The sequence below is a fragment of the Pongo abelii genome, chromosome 2 (genome assembly GCF_028885655.2).
Source record: "Pongo abelii isolate AG06213 chromosome 2, NHGRI_mPonAbe1-v2.0_pri, whole genome shotgun sequence".
NCBI lineage: Eukaryota > Metazoa > Chordata > Mammalia > Primates > Hominidae > Pongo > Pongo abelii.
In genome coordinates this window covers 24,126,763-24,144,627 of record NC_085928.1, presented here as the reverse complement: position 1 = coordinate 24,144,627, position 17,865 = coordinate 24,126,763, and the positions used below count along the sequence as shown (strand labels likewise).

The 17,865-nt window shown below is 39.2% G+C and overlaps 1 protein-coding gene across 3 annotated transcripts in view; it reads right to left on the bottom strand.

Moving 5' to 3' along the window:
• Positions 1-17,865, bottom strand: part of CCDC191 (coiled-coil domain containing 191) — a 90,157-nt gene that overhangs the window by 15,422 nt on the left and 56,870 nt on the right. The window lies entirely within an intron of this gene.

Genomic DNA, 17,865 nt, shown 5'->3' with positions numbered 1-17,865 from the left:
GTAAAACATCTAGTTAGGAGAGCAATCAGGATTTTTCCCCTCATTATGTGAAAAACCCAGCCATACAGCCACTTCATTTAAACTATGGGATAGAGATTTAATGATACTCCATTAAAAGTCTAGAAGAATATTCTTACTACTATTTTTCTTTTTAAGTGAAGAACAATAAGTCCAGAGGCAAGTTAAAGATAGTTGATCATCATTAAGCTACCTTCCCTCTTCTAAGAAGGAAAAAGATGAACTATTCCTGGTAATACACTGAGAAAAGACACTCCATGACCCTCAAAGAACTGCACCCCTCAGGAATGTGACCAAGAAAGATGACAAAAACTTAATGATCAACCCTATAGATATCATTATTTCCTTTTTCTCTTTTAATAAAAATAGCTTATTGTAAAGGTGAAAGAAAAAGAAATCTACCCAGAAAGGGTGAGTGGGAGCAAGTGACACCTGCGGTGAAAGACACAAGAGCAACAAAGACTGAAGACTGCTTTCATAGTCGTCATCTTTGCAGCATAAATACAAAAACATTTAATTTAAGCTGATTTCCTTTACTTCATATGATTTCACTTTAGGAAAAGGGCAGTGGTGAACTGGCTGATCCTGACAAGCCACTTAATGTGCCTGAGCCTTCTGTGAGAGAAACATTACAGAGAGAGCAATGGAACATTTCTAATATGGAAGGAAGAATTGCTCTAATTTTCCAATACAAACTGCCTATTTCTGTACAAGCTCTGAGAAATAAAATGTCCATATTCTCTTAGGCATTAAACCAAAATAAGCTTTATACTCTTTATTCCAGGCACTTGAGATACTTGTTGAATGAAATGGCCAGAGAGAAAATTTACAACAATTTTCTCATGCATAGTAAGAGGAAGCTGAGGGTTAAGTGGGGAGGAAAACAGAAACTGACCCTTCCACATCCACTGAAATGTCAGTGTAGCATTAAGGCAGCAGCTGCATCTTGCAGACAGACATCTAACGCAGATAATAACCTTTGGAGAAGCCCTCAGGCTCACACAAAAGAACCTGTTCTCATGCACAGATAAGTTATGGTGTAACTATCCTCCTAGAATAATAACTATGGCTGGTGTTATCAGCTCTAAATGGAAAATTATTTTCAGGTGAATTGTGAGGAAAACCAGACTTTTTCAAAGTCTATACTTCCATGGAAAAATATAAAGAAAACCATGAGTTCTGCTTGAGTCAAAATGTTGTATTCTTACATAGCAATTTAATTCAAATATGTATCTCCTCCCTCTATTAAGGGCTCCTCAGTAGAACTGGTTGTATTTCATTAATATTACCACATTTTCAATTTCCTTGTATATAAAACATCTTTAATAGCACCTGCATCCATGATTTACTGTGAGGATTACATGATATGATGCCGTTTTGAGATGGCACTTACAGTGGGGATCTATGTAGCTAGGGTTTCATAGAACACAGATCACTGAGGCTAAAAAGGGATATAAAATCTGGGCTTCTTTCTGAAATAAATGTGTAGCTTTGTCAGCTAGTATGCTTTAGGAGAAAAGCCAGAAATTACAGCTATGTTAAAAAAAAAGTACCAGGCAACTGACACTGCCCCAAAACTCTTGGCTTTCTGTCCCTTGTACACTACTCTACCTTTGTGCTCTAGAATATATTCCTGCTTACCCACTCCTGTAATTTATACTCTGCTCTTCTGCATCATGAATTTCTCCCTCACTACTGGATTATTCCCATCAGTATGCAAATATGTGCCAGTATCTCCCCTCTTCAAAACAAACAAAAACAAAAACAAAAAATAACTAACAAAAAACAACTAGAGACCATGAGTATAGATGCAGATCTCTTTCTCATGAGCTCCGCATCTATCTCTGATCTCATGAGATCCACATCTGTACTCATGGTCTCTAGTTCCTCACCTATTCTCCTCAGCCCACTGGTATAAGGCTCCTTTCCTAGCACACCACTGAAAGCCCTGTTGTCTAGGTCATGAATGCTTGCTGGGCTTCCAAATCAAAGAATCACTTATCTGTGCTACTTAATTGAACTCAGTAGCATTCAGCCAAATTCACCACTCCCCTAACAGAAACACTTTTCTCTCTTGGTGTTTTGATTCTAAACTCTCCTGTTCTCTTTCTACCTCACTAGCTCCTTATCCTCTGAATAGCTATTTATAGTCCTTAGGACCTGATCTTGGACTCTCATTTCTACCCTATCCAGACAATCTCCCAAGTTGATTACAGCTACTTCCAGAGCATTATAAACATTGACTTGTTTTTCACTTCTGTACACAGTCTTGTTGTCCAGGCTTATATACCCAAGCACATATCTGACATGTTCATTTGGATGTCTAATAGGTATCTCACATTTAACATGCCCCCACTAGACACTGTGGAGGCCGCCCCAGCATCCAGGAGCTCAAATATCACCTCCTCAGAGAGGTATTTCCCATACTGCTTCCACCAACTATACCACTCTCTCCCTACTTCTTTACTCATTACTTTGATTACTGGCCTGTTTTCCCCAACTAGCATAGAAGCTTTCAGACGGCAGGGCTGTTATCTGTCTTCTTCATTGCTACATTCTAACATCTACTAAGTAAATGCTAGAATGTAAGTAAATGCTTTACAGATATTTGTTCAGTGAGCAAATATGCTTGATAAGCAATTATGGAAAACTTTAAATCTTGCCTTGTCCTCTCTGATAAAATTATTTTTTCAACCACAAACTTCAACTGTCCATCAATCAGAAGTATATATAGCCATAAAAGTTATTGCCTGTTAAGTATAAGCATTTAATAAACATAGAGGGGGGTGTTAAGAAGAGGTTAGATTTTTATTTTCAGAAGGTCACTGTGTGAGACCTCTGAGTGGCCACCTTACTGTGGTACCCAACATGCTCTTCTGGCAGGGTCATGGGGACACTAAGCTGTAGCCATGTCTTGCCTCTGTACCACCTCTTGCTGAATATAGAGGACAGGTCTGTCATGAGGGCTTATCCCTGAGGAATTCTTCCAGTTCCTTTATCTAAAATGGTGTCATAGCACCCTATACACACATAACTGGGCTTATCTCATAGTATCTCTCCAAAGAAATATATATGATTGCCCCAGAGACTTTCTTTATCATATCAACAGTAGGGGTTTTTATCTACATCATTAGAAAACATGGCACCTCTGCTGGACAATTTGCTGGTACACTCAATGCGCAAAAAAACCTGCCCAAATAGAAGAAGTTAAGCAGAGTTCAACCAAACACATCTAGGATGCAAATGATTCAGAGAAGTCTCAGAAGGCACTTGTTCAGAAGTGCCACTATCTTTTTGATATCCAGAGGAATAACACTGCTATGGCCTTGGAGGTTGCTTACTGGGAAAAGCTATATAAAGTATATAAGGAAGTAAAGAATTGCTTGGCAGAACTTGATGCATAAAAAGGAATAAGACCCATGAAAATCTGAGTGGAGAAGCACATTGTGTAGAGCATCTTTGTCCAGAAGGAAAAGAAGACAATTGCCATGTGCATTTTATATCTAAAGTTGTCCTCAAAGAAGACTCAAGTATAGCCAGCCTATAAATGCACCTATCTCAATTTAAATAGCTCCAGTTGACTAATGAAATGGAAACTAGTCTATGTGACAAAATCTTCTTATCTATTGCTATGAACTGCAGCTTCTAAAAGGAAAATGTTTGGGCTTGGTATAGTGAGAGAAATAAAATGGTCTCTTGGTCAGTAATGTATTTTTCACCATTCTTGTTCTGCATAAGCAGTTTTCTTCCAACAAGGAAAAAGCCGGTCATGCAACAAATTAATGACCTTTTGTGAACTGATCAGAGATCTGAAGCTACCCCCAAATTTGGAGAGACAGGCATCTTCAGGGAAGCACAGGACCTAAGCATTTGTTTACTTGAGGCAGAAGCCACTGGATGCCATATGAGTGAGTAAGACAATTAAACTAGAAATTTTGGTGAACTGATGGAGGCAGAGAGTGAGTGGGCCAGCATGAGAAGGTTGAAGCTCCTGGGGATCACAGTCATGGGGGTGCTTCTCATCCCTTTGCAGGCTTTTCTTATAAGAACCCCACCAGGCTCTCACAGAGAAGATCACGGAGAATCCACAGAAAGTTTGCACCATGGTTCTGGCTAGGGAGAGGCACAGCAACTGCAAAATCTTCCCAGAGCATTCTTCCTTAGGAAACAAAAGGTTTATCTGTCCTAGCAACCACCCCAGTGCACTGGCAGAATAGCACTGCATCTGAGGGAAGGGCATTCAGGGGATTCTGCCCAGACAAGTCCTCCCTACCTCACTTAGGGGTTGGGGAAGCCTTATTCTCCAGAGGGAAGGTCTTCAAGGTCACAGACTGAGACAGTGGTGGATACCCACTGTGGATAAAGGGAAAAAGGGGGCAGAAAAAAGCTCTACCACTGGAGTAGGAACAGCAATTATCTGAGTGCTTAAAACTGTGCATTCCAAACACTGAGACTTAATCAGAACAGAGAATGCTCCCCATTGTCCACACCCTATCACCACACTTATATAAGCTTCCAATAATAATAGTGGATTACAGCTGGGAGAGCTGTAAACAACAGATTCTCTCTGGGGAGCTGCACAAAAGGAAGACCCAAAACCAAAAGAGGAAGCAAAAAGAAAGTCACTAGAAGACATTAAAGTCTCTGATGTCTACAGCACACAGCAACAAACCTCAACAATGGTGACCACAGCAACAACAAACTTCAAACATAGCCCAATTCCTGGCTAAATTAGTACAAATCTCCACACTCTAGGCCAGCGTGTTGCAGTTTCTATTGCCCTGAACAACAGGTCTGGCCTTCAACAAAAAAATACAAGGCATACCCAAAGACAAGAAATAAATACACCCTGAAAAGATGAGGCAATCATCAGAACAAGGCTCAGATATGACAGAGACGTTGGAACTATCAGAGAGAGAATTTAAATAACTTCCAAAAATAATGTTAAATGTTCTAATGGAAAAGGTAGACATCATTTCAGATCAGATAGGTAATTTTAGCAGAGACATGGAAACTGTAAAAAAAGATTCAAAACAAAAATGCTAGAAATAAAAAAACACATGGTAATAGAGATAAAGAGGCACTTCAACTGGCTTACTGCTAGAAGATACAGCCAAGGAAAGAACCAGCTAACCTGACAATAGGGCAATGGAAATTACACAAACTGAAAGGCAAAAAGAGTGAAAAACACTCTTTTTATGCATCTGAGAGCCGTAGGACAATATGAAACAATATAACACTGGTATAACAAATCCCATAAGGAAAAGAAAAAGAATGGGGCAAGTGAAATAATTTGAAGAAATAATGGGCAAACATATTCCAAAATCAATAACAAAACATAAAATCATATATCCAAGAAGCTTAAGACCACCAAAGCCAAGACCAAACCAACCAACCAACAAACCAACCAACCAACCATACCTAGATATATCATATTCAAACTGCTAAAAATCAAAGACAAAGAAAAAGTCTTGAAGGTAGCTAAAGGGAAAGACCCACATTACCTACTGTCATGGACTGAATGCTTGTGTCCCCCTAAAGTTACTATGTTGAAGCCCGAACCCCTAGTGTGGCTGTATTTGAACATAGGGCCACTAAGGAAGTAATTAAGGTTAAATGGGGTCCTAGGGTGCAGCCCTAATTGCACAGAATTAATGTCCTTATAAGAAGCGATACCACGGTGCGCTTGCTTGCTCTCTCTCGCGTGCTCTCTCTCCCTCTCCCACACGCTCTCTCCCTCTCCCCTCTGTCTCCAAACACAAGCACCAAGGAAAGACTGTATGAGGACACAGTGAGAAGAAGCTGTCTGCAAGCCAAGAAGACCCCTTTCCAAAAGCCAACCATGCAGGCACCCTGATCTTGGACTTTGCAGCCTCTAAAACTGTGAGAAAACAAATTTCAGTTATTTAATCCACCTAGTCTGTGACATTTTGTTATGGCAGCCTGAACAGAATAAGACACCCACAAAGAAAGAAAGGTAAGAATTACAGTAGATGTCTTGTGAGAAACCAGGCAAGTAAGAAAACAATAGAGTAACATCATTAAGGTGTTGAAAGACAAAAACAAAACAAAACACCTGTCAACACACAATTCTATATCTAGCAAAAAACATACTTTAAAAGTAAAGGAAAAATAAAGACTCTCAGACAAATAAAAACTGAAAGAATTCACTGCCAGCAGATCTACCCTACAAGAAATGGTGAAGAAAGTTCTTCGGGCATAAAGAATATAATATAGGTTAAGAACTTAGCTCTACACAAAGAAATGAAGAGCATCGGAAACAGAAGAAATAAAGTTAAATATAATCATCTTATTTTTAATTCTATTAAGAGAAAACTAATTGTTCAAACAATAAGTTTAACAAGATATTGGCTATTTATAGTATACATAAAAATATGACATAACAACAATACCAAAAGGAATGGGAGGAAGGAACTGGGAAATACTGATAGAAGGTTCTTTCACTACATGTAAAGTGTTGTTATTTGAAGGTGGAAAGAGATTATTATTATTATTTGAGATAGGGTCTTGCTATGTTACCCAGGCTTGTCTCAAACTACTGGACTCAGGCAGTCCTCCTGCCTCAGCCTCCAAAGTAGCTGAGATTACAGGTACATGCTACGACACTCAGGTAGAAGGAGATTATTTTAAAAATGTAAACACTAGGGTAACCACTAAAAATATTTTTAAAAGAGGGCCAGGCGCAGTGGCTCACGCCTGTAATCCCAGCACTTTGGGAGGCCAAGGCAGGTGGATCACGAGGTCAGGAGTTTGAGACCAGCCTGGTCAAGATGGTGAAACCCCGTCTCTACTAAAAATACAAAAATTAGCCGGGTGTCGTGGCGGGCGCCTGTAATCCCAGCTATTCAGGAGGCTGAGGCAGGAGAATCGCTTGAACCCAGGAAGCGGATGTTGCAGTGAGCCAAGAGCATGCCACTGCACTCCAGCCTGGGCGACAGAGCAATACTCCATCTCAAAATACATATTATATATATATTTTTAAAGAGGTATAAATAAAAACTCCAAAAAAACACGATAAAACAGAATCATAAAGATGCTTAATTAAAACCAGATAAGGTAGGGGAAAAAAAAAAGAAAAACAAAGAATAAGTACAACAAATAGAAAATAGCTAACAAGATGATAGATTTTAATCCAGTGTGGCCAGGTGCAGTGGCTCACGCTTGTAATCCCAGCACTTTGGGAGGCCAAGACTGGTGGATCACCTGAGGTTGGGAGTTCAAGACCAGCCTGACCAGCATGGTGAAACCTAGTCTCTACTAAAAATACAAAATTAGCCAGGCGTGGTGGTGCATGCCTGTAATCCCAGCTACTCGGAAGGCAGGAGAATCACTTCAATTCAGGAGGCAGAGGTTGCAGTGAGCTGATCCAGCCTGGGCAACAAGAGTGAGACTCCATCTCAAAAAAAAAAAAAAAGAAAAAGAAAAAGATTTTAATCCAGTTTTATCGATAATCACTTTAAAGTTAATTGGCTAAATGTAATAGTTAAAAGACTGAGATTATCAGATTAGATGCTAAATCAAGACACAGCTATATGATGTCCATAAGACATTCAATTTTATAAGACATATATGTAAGTCTTTTTTTGTGAGACAGAGTCTCGCTCTGTCGCCCAGGCTGGAGTGCTGTGGCTCGATCTCGGCTCACTGCAAGCTCCGCCTCCCGGGTTCATGCCATTCTCCTGCCGCAGCCTCCCAAGTAGCTGGGACTACAGGCGCCCGCCACCAAACCTGGCTAATTTTTTTGTATTTTTTTAGTAAAGACAGGGTTTCACCATGTTAGCCAGGATGGTCTCGATCTCCTGACCTCGTGATTCGCCTGCCTTGGCCTCCCAAAGTGCTGGGATTACAGGCATGAGCCACTGCCCCTGGCCATGTAAGTCTTTTTAAACATACATGCACCTAAGAACAAACCTTCAAAGTACATGAGGCAAAACCAGATAGATATGAAAGGAGAAATGCCCAAGTTTAGTTAGAAACTTCAATATTCCTCTCTCAATAACTGACAGAAGCAGGCACAAAATCAGTAAGAATACAGATATAGATACAGTAAGACACAGTAAGACATACTCAAACAATGTGACTTGGCATTTCTAGAGCAGATCAATGGCAGCTTAGTACTATAGTAACATACATATTCTTCTCAAGTGCACACGGAACATTCACTGAGATAGACAATATTCTGGGTCATAAAGCAAAACTTTACAATTTCATGCAGCGTACATTCTTGGAACATAAGGAACTTAAACTAGAAATTAAAACTAGAAATTAAACTCGTAGAAAGTTATCTGAAAGTCCTCAAATATTTAAAATTTAAAGAATAAACTTCTTAATAACCCATGGGACAATGAGAACATCTCAAGGGAAATTAAAAATATTTTCAACTAAATAAAGATAAAAATATCAAAATATGATATACAAGTAAAAGAGTACTTAGAGGGAAATTTACAGCAGTAAATTCACATACTAGAAAAGGAGAGGCCAGGCATGGTGGCTCATGCCTGTAATCTTACCACTTTGGGAGGCCAAGGTGGGAGGATCTCTTGAGCCCAGGAACTTAAGACCAGCCTGGACAACATAGTGAGACCCCATCTCTACAAAAAATTTAAAAAATCTATTGGACATGGTGGTGCATGCCTGTAGTCTCAGCTACTCAGGAGGCTGAGGTGAGAGGATTGCTTGAGCCCAGGAGTTTGAGGTTATAGTGAGCTGTGATCACACCACTGCATTCCTGCCTGGGCAACAGAACAAGGCCCTGTCTCTAAAGAAAGAAAGAAAGAAAAAAAGAAAGATCTGAAATCAAGAATTGAAGTTTATATCTTAGGAAACTAGAGGAAGAGAGCAAAATCTTAAGGAAGGAGGAGGACAGAAATAAAAATTAAAGCAGAAATCAATGAAATTGAAAAGAGGAAAACAACAAAGAAAACCAGTGAAACCAAAAGTTAGTTTTTGAAAAGAAATAAAATTGATAAAACTGATATCCAGGTAAACTAGAAAAGAGAGAAGATATATATTGCCAATATCAAAATTTAAAGAGAAGACATCAATACTGATCTCACAGACATTAAAAAGGTCATAAGAGAATACTATGACCTCTGTTCCAAGAGACTTGAAAACTTAGATTAAATGCTCAAATTTCCTGAAATATACAAACTACCAAGTTTTACTCAAGAAGAAAAAAAGAACTGAATAGCTCAATATCTATTAAAGAAATAGAATATGTTATTTTAAATCATTTTAAAAAAGAAAACTCCAGGTGAGGGATAAAAGACTACAAATTAGGTTCAGTGTATATTGCTCAGGTGATGGGTGCACCTAAACCTCACAAATCCCCACCAAAGAATTTACTCATGTAACCAAATACCACCTGTTCCCCCAAAACCTACAGAAATAAAAAATTTAATATAAAATAATAAAAAAAGAAAACTCCAGGCCCAGTGGTTTCACCAGTGAATTCTACCAAACATTTTAGAGAGAAATAACACCAACTTTACATACTTTCTTTCAAAAAATAAAACTTCCCCCATTTTATGAGGCTAACCATTATCCTAATACCACAACAAGACAAACATAATATTAAAAAAAGGAAATGCAGGCTGGGTGTGGTGGTGCATGCTTAGAATCCCAGCTACTCAGGAGGCTGAGGCAAGATAATTTGAACCCAAGTGTTCAAGACTAGCCTGCGCAACATAGTGAGAAAGCACCTCAAACAAACAAACAAAGGCCAGATGTGGTGGCTCATGCCTGTAATCCCAGCACTTTGGGAGACTGAGGTGGGCGGATCACAAGGTTAAAAGTTCAAGGCCAGCCTGGCCAACATGGTGAAACCCCGTCTTTACTAAAAATACAAAAATTAGCTGGGTGTGGTGGTGCGTGCCTCTAATCCCAGCTACTCAGGAGGCCAAGGCAGGAGAATCGCTTGAACCCGGGAGGTGGAGGTTACAGTGAGCTGAGATCGTGCCATTGCACTCCAGCCTGGGCAACAGAGTGAGACTCCATCAAAAAAAAAAAAAAAAGAAAACCAAACAAACAAAAAAACCCCCCCGAAAACCAAATTCTTAACAAAATACCAGCACATGAAATCTAACAATATATAAAAATAACACACCATGACCAAGTGGAGTTCATCTCAGGAAGGCAAGGATAATTTTACACTGGAAAACCAATCAATGTAGTTTAACATATTAGTAGAGGAATTAAGAAAACTACATGATCATATCAAAGATGCAGAAAAAGCTTTCAGTGAAATTTGTAATAAACACTCTCAGCAATCTAGGAATAAATGAAAATTTCCTTCATCTAATAAAAGGCATTCATGAAAAACCCACAGCAAACATCATACTTAATGGTGAGATACTGAATGCTTCTCCCCTAGATCTGGAACAAGGCAAGGATGTCTTCTCTCACCATGCCTATTCCATCTCATACTGGAAGTCCTAACTAATGCGATAAGGCAAGATAAATAAGTAAAAGGCATGCAGATTGGAAAGGAAGAAATAATATTGCATTTATTAGCAGACAACCTGTTTACCTAGACTATTCCAAATAATTTACAAAAATACTTCTGGAACCAAAAAGTGAATTTAGCAAGATTGCAGGATACAACATCAACATACTAAAATGAATTATGTTCCCATATTAGCAATGAATAAATGGAATATGAAAGTTTAAAAAAAACATGATTTATAATAGTGCCCCAAAAATGCAGTAGTTAGGTACAAATCTAACAAAATGTGAGATGTGAGGCAAGCTATAAAAACAATGATGAAAGAAATCAAAGATATAAATAAATGGAGAAAAGGCATCAGCAAGATGGTGGAATAGCAACTTTCTACCATCATATCCCCACAGAAGCACTGATTTTGACAAGTACCCATGGATGAGAGTACCTTTGTGGAAGTCCAGAAGTCCAGCAGTGAAGTTCCAGCACATCACTGGACACACTGAAGAAGGTAAGAATAGTTTTACTTTATCTAGGTCACTCCTCCCCCAAGGCAGCATAGTTCAATGCCAAGAGAGACCCCCACAGCCTGTGATTCCTCCCATGGAGGAAAGTGAGGAGAGTGAGTAAGCATTCAGCTCCCTCAGCTGTGTAGGATGCTGCCCAAGAGGCCCACTTCTTTCTTACCTTACCCAGATTACTGAGGTAATTGGCACAGCTGAGTGGTTCGAGGAGGCTGGGAACAGGGAAGAAAGGCCACAGACCCTACTAACCAATAAACAGCCAAATGAAGAAAGGCCACAGACCCTATAACCAATAAACAAACAAATAAGGAGACTGAATGAGTAATTTAAAAATCTAACAAAGAAAAACCCAGGACTTCATTGGTGAATTGCATCAAACATTTAAACAGGGACTGTTGTGGGGTGGGGGGACGGGGGAGGGATAGCATTAGGAGATATACCTAATGCTAAATGATGAGTTAATGGGTGCAGCACACCAACATGGCACATGTATACATATGTAACAAACCTGCACATTGTGCACATGTACCCTAAAACTTAAAGTATAAAAAAAAAAGAATTAATGCTAATTCTTTTCAAATTCTTTCAAAAAAACTGAAGAGAAAGGAACACTTCCACACTCATTTTATGAGGCCAGCATTCCCCTGATACTAAAGGCAGATAAGGATACTACAAAAAAAATTATAGGCCAATATATCTGATGAACATAAATGCAAAAATCCTGAACAAAATAGCAGCAAACTGAATTCAAGAGCACATTAAAAGCATAATACACTATGATCAAGTGGGAGTTATCCCTGGGATGCAAGGATGGTTCAATATGCACAAATCAATAAATGTGATACACCATATTAACAGAATGAAGGATAAAAATAATATGATCATCTCAACAGATGCAGAAAAGCATCTGACAAAACTCAACATCCTTGCATGATAAAAAAAATTTCAGTAGGCTGGGTCACCCCTGTGACCCAGGTGTGGTTGCTCATGCCTATAATCCAGCACTTTGAGAGGCTGAGGCAGGAGGATCACTTGAGCCCAGGAGTTTGAGACCAGCCTGGGTAACATAGTGACACCTGGACTCTATGATTCCTATGGAAAGTCAAATGAACTAGAATAGCCAAAACATTCTGAAGAAGAAAAATAGAGTAGCAGAATTCACAATGCCTATAAAGCTACAGTAATCAAAGACAGTATTACTTGCAAAGGAATAGACATAAAGAAACAACAAAAAAGAACAGAGAGCCCAGAAATAGATCCACATAATATGGTCAACTGATTTCTGGCAAAGGTATAAAAGTAATTTAATGGAGAAAAGATAGTCTTCTCAACAAATGATACTGGAACAACTGAACGTCTATATAAAAAATAAATTACAGCATACCTCACAACTTATATTAAAATTAACTCCAAATGGGCTGGGCATGGTGGCTCATGCCTGTAATCCCAGTACTGCACTTTGGGAGGCTGAGGTGGGTGGATCACTTGAGGTCAGGAGTTTGAGACCAGCCTGGACAACCTGGTGAAACCACGTCTCTACTAAAAATACAAAAATTAGCTGGGCATGGTGGCGTGTGCCTGTAGTTTCAGCTACTTGGGAGGCTGAGGTGGGAGAATCGCTTGAGCCTGGGAGGTGGAGGTTGCAGTGAGCCGAGATCATGCCATTGCACTCCAGCCTGGGTGACAGGGAGACCCTGTCTCAGAAAAAAAGAAAGAAAAGAAAAAAAAATTAACTCCAAATAGACCACAGACCTAAATGTAAAATGTAAAACTTTGTGAAGGAAAAACTGAAAATCTGAATGACTTTGAGTTTGGTGATCAGTTCTGGATACAACACCAACAGCACAATCCATGAAAGAAAAAAGTGATAAGGTTGACTTTATTAAAATTTAACACTTTCCTCTGTGAAAGACATTGTTAAGTGAATTAAAGTACAAGCCTTAGACTGGGAGAAAATATTTGCAAATCGCATATGTAACAAAGGACTTGGTCCGGAATATATGAAGAACTTTTAAAACCCAACAATAAGTAAACAAAAAATGGACAAAAGATCTGAACAGATACTTCATCATAGAAGATATATGGATATCAAGTAAAGATATGAAAGTATTCTTAGCATTATTTGTTGTTAGGGAAATGCAAATAAACACCACAATGATATATTACTACACAACTATTAGAACATATTAAACCCCCCAAACTGACAATAACAAATGCTGATGAGGATGTGCAACAAAAAGACCTTTCATTTATCGTTGGTAGGAACACAAAATGGTGCAGCCTCTTTGGAATAGAATTTGGCAGTTACCTATAAACTTAAACATTGACTTACCACACTACCTAGCAATCACATTCCTAGGTATTGACCTAAGTGAATTGAAAACTTAAAAAATTAAATTCTTTTTTTTTTTTTTAGAAACAGGGTCTTGCTTTGTCACTCAGGCTGGAGTGCAGTGGCAAAATAATAGCTCACTGCAACTTTGAACTCCTGAGCTCAAGCGATCCTCCCAACTCAGCCTCCCAAGTAGCTGGGACTACAGGTGCATGTCACCACACCTGGCTAATTTCTTTTATTTTGTAGAGACAAGGTCTCACTATGTTGCCCAGGCTGGTATCAACTTTTGGGCTCAAGAAATCCTCCCATCTCAGCCTTCCAAAGTGCTGGGATTACAGGTGTGAACACCTGACTGAACTGAAAACTTATGAGTCCAAACAAAAACCTGTATGTAAGTGTTTCTAGCAACTTTATTCATAATTGCCAGAAACTGGAAGCAATATCAACAGAGGAATAGATAACTTGCACATGCAGATGAAATTCTATTGGAATACTATTTGATGATAAAAAGGACTGAGCTTTTGACTCCTGCAACAAAATAGATGAATCATAAATGCATTTTACTAAGTGAAAAAAGCAACACTGTAAGAATCCACTGATACGACTTCTGGAAAAGGCAAAACACATAGGGATAGAAAACAAATCCGTGTTTGCCAGGGGTTAGGGGCTGGCGGATGTCCTGCTGGGTACAATGTTCACTATTTGAGTGATGGGTATACTAAAGCCCAGACTTCCGCACTTCACAATATATCCATGTAACAAAACTGCATTTATACCCCCTAAACCTATAAAAATTAAAAAATGAGGGGTATACAGAGGAAGTTGTAACATGAAGGAACTGCTTTTTATAATACTCTGCATTTGTTAAAACCCATAGCACTGTAGATTACCAAGAGTGAACTTTAAAGTAGAAAAACAACAAAATCAACCAGAATGTCAGGGATTCCAGGATGGAATGTACCCTGTGACAAATGAATCTGACTCCAGGAGCTGTACTCCAGGAGCTGGGGAAAATAGGTGCTGACCTAGGGAAAAATAGGAGCTGACCTAAGTAACTTAAAACTTATTTTAGTAGAATAATTTGTATTCCTTTGGGTATATTCCAAAGTCTTTGCTATTGTGAATAATGCTACAATAAACATACGTGTGCATATGTCTTTATAGTAGCATGATTTATAATCCTTTGGGTATATACCTAGTAATGGGACTGCTGGGTCAAATGGTATTTCTGGTTCTAGATCCTTGAGGAATCGCCACACTGTCTTCCACAATGGTTGAACTAGTTTACATTCCCACCATCAGTGTAAAAGTGTTCCTATTTCTCCACAGCCTCACCAGCATCTGTTGTTTCTTGACTTTTTACTAATCGCTATTCTGACTAGCGTGAGATGGAATCTCATTGTGGTTTTGATTTGCATTTCTCTAATAATCAGTGATGATGAGCTTTTTTTCATATGTTTTTTGGCTGCATAAATGTCTTATTTTGAGAAGTTTCTGTTCATATCCTTTGCCCACTTTTTGATGGGACTGTTTTTTTCTTGTACATTTAAGTTCTTTATAGATTCTGGATATTAGACCTTTGTCAGATGGATAGATTGCAAAAATTTTCTCCCTTTCTGTAGGTTCCTATTCACTTTTATGATAGTTTCTTTTGCTGTGCAGAAGCTCTTTAGTTTAATTAGATCCCATTTGTCAATTTTGGCTTTTGTTGCAATTGCTTTTGGTGTCTTTGCCCATGCCTGTGTCCTGAATGGTATTGCCTAAATTTTCTTCTAGGGTTTCTATGGTTTTGGGTTTTACATTTAAATCTTTAATCCATCTTGAGTTAATTTTTGTATAAGGTGTAAGGAAGGGGTCCAGTTTCAGTTTTCTGCATAGGCTAGCCAGTTTTCCAAGCACCATTTATTAAATAAGGAATCCTTCCCCCATTGCTTGTTTTTATCAGGTTTGTTAAAGATCAGATGGTTGTAGATGTGTGGTGTTACTTCTGAGGTCTCTGTTCTGTTCCATTGGTCTACATGTCTGTTTTAGTACCAGTACCATGCTGTTTTGGTTACTGTAGCCTTGTAGTATAGTTTGAAGTCAGGTAGGATGATGCCTCCAGCTAAAGACTCATGCGCATGTATATTTACTGCAGCACTATTTACAATAGCAAAGACTTGGAACCAACACAAATACCCGTCAATGATAGACTGGATAAAGAAAATGTGGTACATATACACCATGGAATGCTATGCAGTCGTAAGAAAGAATGAGAATATGTCCTTTGCAGGGACATGGATGAAGCTGGAAGCCATCATTCTCAGCAAACTAATACAGGAACAGAAAACCAAAAACTGCATGTTCTCACTCATAAGTGGGAGCTGAACAATGAGAACACATGGACACAGGGAGGGGACCATCACACACTGGGGCCTGTTGGGGGGTGGGGGGCAAGGGGAGGGAGAGCATTAGGACAAATACTTAATGCATGCCGAGCTTAAAACCTAGATGATGGGTTGATAGGTGCAGCAAACCACCATGGCACATGTATACCTATGTAACAAACCTGCATGTTCTGCACATGTATCCCGGATTTTAATTGGAAACCATAAGGTTAAAGATAAATGGAACTGTACATAAACACTGTACTGTATTTAGTAATTTTTTTCTCATTGGGGTTTGGGTAATCAGTTCTGAAACTGCTTTACATCTATCCTGGGGTTGAACAAATAAGTAAATAGATGAATTGTGGGAGCCAGGTTTCATACTGTCAGAGGGCATTTACAAATAAGCAAGAAGGGAAGCATAAGATAAACCCTCTAGTGCTGGATTAGAGCCAGAAACATCAGTATGAACTCATATTTAGGTAGAGTTACACATACATATATGTACATATACACACACAGATGGATAGATACAGAATGATTACAGATAGGTGTGTATACATAGCATAGCATACATATATTACCTACCCCAACTGCCAAGGTCCTAGAATTAGTGATACCCCAGTAGCAATTAGACCCTCAGTACTTAGATCTTGCTTTCCAAATACCATTTATAACTAAGAACCCTCAGAGAAATGGCTTATTCATGAGGGCAGGGAAACGAAAAAATAAAAGATGAATAGCATCAGAAAGTAAAGTGCCCAAAGAACACAAAATAATGGGGGCATGTTAAAGGGACAATAGGAGCCAATCTTAAAGAGCTCCCAGTGGCCAAAGCTGAAACAATTTGAGCAACAAAATAAATAACATAGTATTTTTAATAACCCAAAGTATAAAATAAATATACAGTCATATGCTACATAATGATGTTTGGGTCAATGAAAGACCGAATGTACCAAGGTGGCCCTATAAGGTTATAATGGAGCTGAAAAATTCCTATTGCCCAGTGATACTGTGGCTGTTCTAATTCATAGTACCACACATTACTCAAGCAGTTGTGGTAAAGCTAGTATAAACAAACTTACTGTGCTGCCAGTCATATAAAAGTATAGCATATACAATTATGTGAAGTACATAATACTTGAGAATGACACTATACTTTTTATCATTATTTTTTATTGTACTCCTTATTAAAAAAAAAAGTTGGCTGGGCGCAGTGGCTCATGCCTATAATCCCAGCACTTTGGGAGGCTGAGGCAGGTGGATCACCTGAGGTCGGGAGTTCGAGACCACCTTGACCCACATAAAGAAACCCTGTCTCTACTAAAAATACAAAAATTAGCCAGGCGTGGTGGTGCATGACTGTAATCTCAGCTACTCGGGAGGCTGAGAAAGGAGAATCACTTGAACCCGGGAGGCAGAGGTTGCAGTGAGCCGAGATCGCACCATTGCACTCCAGCCTGGGCAACAAGAGTGAAACTCTGCCTCAAAAAAAAAAAAAAAAAAAAAAAGTTAACCATAAAACAGCCTCAGGCAGGTCCTTCAAGAGGTATTCAAGAAGAAAGCATCGCTATCATAGGAGATGACAGCTCCACCAGTGTTACTGTCCTTGAAGACCTTTCAGTGGAACAAACTGTGGAGGTGGAAGACTGTGATACTGATGATCCTGACCCCCTGAGATCGCCCAGTGGGCTCATAAACAAAATGGCCATGGTGGCAGAAGTAGAGGTTATACATGGGCTCAGCAACATGGACTTCCACTCACCAGCTGACCTGGCTAAACGCACTGCCGAGTACCCAATCTGCCAGCAGCAGAGACTAACAATGAGTCCCTGATGTGGCACCATTCCCCAGGGTGATCAGGAAGCTACCCGGTGGCACGTTAATTACAGTGAGCTGCTTCCATTAAGGAAGGGGTAATATTTTGTTCTTACTGGAACAGACACTCTATCTAGATATGGATTTGCTTTCCCTGCATGCAATGATTCTACTAAAACTACCATCTGTGGACTTACAGATTCACCTTATCTACCGTCATAGTATTCCACACACCATTGCTTCTGACCAAAGAACTCACTTCACAGCAAAGAAGTATAGCAATGGGCCCATGCTCATGGAATTCACTGGCCTTACTATGTTCCCTACCATCCAGAACCAGGTGGA